Below are 2,036 nucleotides of genomic sequence, written 5' to 3' on the forward strand. Positions count from 1 at the left end.
CAATTAGGGTTTTTAACCAATCTTGTGCATCCAATAAGTTCATTTGTGTCATTGAATTAACATTACTGTCATTTTCGTCATCTATAGGCTTATTCTTGTCCAATTAAAGTTAGTAACCAATCTTGTGCATCTAATAAGTACATTTGTGTCATTGGATGAACATTTAGGTCATTTCCTTACTCCCTAGACTTATTCTTGTCCAGGTAGGGTTTTTAAAGAATCTTGTACATCCAATATGTGTGTTTCTGTCATTGGATTAACATTTAGGTCAATTTCGTCCATCCTAGGCTAATTCTTGTCTAATTAGGGTTTTTAACGAATCTTGTGCATCCAATAGGTGTTTTGTGTCATTGGATTAACATTTTTGTCATTTTCGTCTTCCCTGGGCTTATTCTTGTCCAAGTAGGGTTTTTAACCAATCTTGTGCATCCAATAGGTGTGTTTGTGTCATTAGATGAACATTTAGGTCGTTTTCGTCCTCCCTAGACTTATTCTTGTCTAATTAGGGTTTTTAAACAATTTTGTGCATCCAATAGGTGTTTTGTGTCATTGGATGAACATTTTTGTCATTTTCGTCTTCCCTGGGCTTATTCTTGTCCAATTAGGGTTTTTAACCAATCTTGTGCATCTAATAAGTACATTTGTGTCAATGGATGAACATTTAGGTCATTTCCTTACTCCCTAGGCTTATTCTTATCCTGTTAGGGTGTTTAAACAATCTTGTGCATCCAATAGGTGTATTTGTGTCATAGGATGAACATTTTTGTCAATTTCGTCCATCCAAGGCTTATTGTTGTCCAATCAGGGTTTTTAACCAATCTTGTGCATCCAATAGGTGTTTTGTGTCATTGGATGAACATTTTTGTCATTTTCGTCCTCCCTAGGCTTATTCTTGTCTAATTAGGGTTTTTAAACAATCTTGTGCATCCAATAGGATTGTTTGTGTGATTTGATAAACATTTAGGTCATTTTCATCCTTCTTAGGATTATTTTTGTTCAATTAGGGTTTTTAACCAATCTTGTGCCTCCAATAAGTTTATTTGTGTCATTCGATGAACATTTCGGTCATTTTCGTCCTCCCTAGGTTTATTCTAGTCAAATTAGGGTTTTTAACCAATCTTGTGTATCCAATAGGTGTGTATGTGTCATTGGATTCACATTTAGGCCATTTTCGTCCTCCCTAGGCTTATTCTTGTCCAATTAGGATTTTTAGCCAATCTTGTGCATCCAATAGGTGTTTTGTGTCATTGCATGAACATTTTCGTCCTCCATAGGCTTATTCTTGTCCAATGAGGGTTTTTAAACAATTTTGTGCATCCAATAGGTGTGTTTGTGTCATTGGATGAACATTTAGGTCATTTTCGTCCTCCCTAGGTTTATTCTAGTCAAATTAGGGTTTTTAACCTATCTTGTGCATCGAACAGGTGTGTATGTGTCATTGGATGAACATTTTGGTAATTTTCGTCCTTCCTCGCTTATTCTTGTCCAATTAGGGTTTTTAACTAATCTTGTGCATCCAATATGTTCATTTGTGTCATTCGATAAACATTTAGATCATTTTCGTCATCCCTAGCCTTCTTCTTGTCCAATTAGGGCTATTAACCAATCTTGGACATCTAAAAGGTGTGTTTGTGTCATTGGATGAACATTTTTGTCATTCTCGTCCTCTCTAGGCTTATTCTTGTCAATTAGGGTTTTTAACCAATCTTGTGCATCCGATAAGTGTGTTTGTGTCATTGGATGAACATTTTTGTCATTCTCGTCCTCTCTAGGCTTATTCTTGTCAATTAGGGTTTTTAAACAATCTTGTGCATCCAATAGGTGTGTTTGTGTCATTGGATGAACATTTAGGTCAATTTAGTCCATGCTAGGCTTATTCTTGTCTAATTAGGGTGTTTAACCAATCTTGTGCATCCAATAGGTAATTTGTGTCATTGGATGAACATTTTTGTCATTCTCGTCCTCTCTAGGCTTATTCTTGTCAATTAGGGTTTTTAACCAATCTTGTGCATCCAATAGGTGTGTTTGTGTCATTC

Source organism: Cicer arietinum, chromosome 1 (genome assembly GCF_000331145.2).
Source record: "Cicer arietinum cultivar CDC Frontier isolate Library 1 chromosome 1, Cicar.CDCFrontier_v2.0, whole genome shotgun sequence".
Classification (NCBI taxonomy): Eukaryota; Viridiplantae; Streptophyta; class Magnoliopsida; order Fabales; family Fabaceae; genus Cicer; species Cicer arietinum.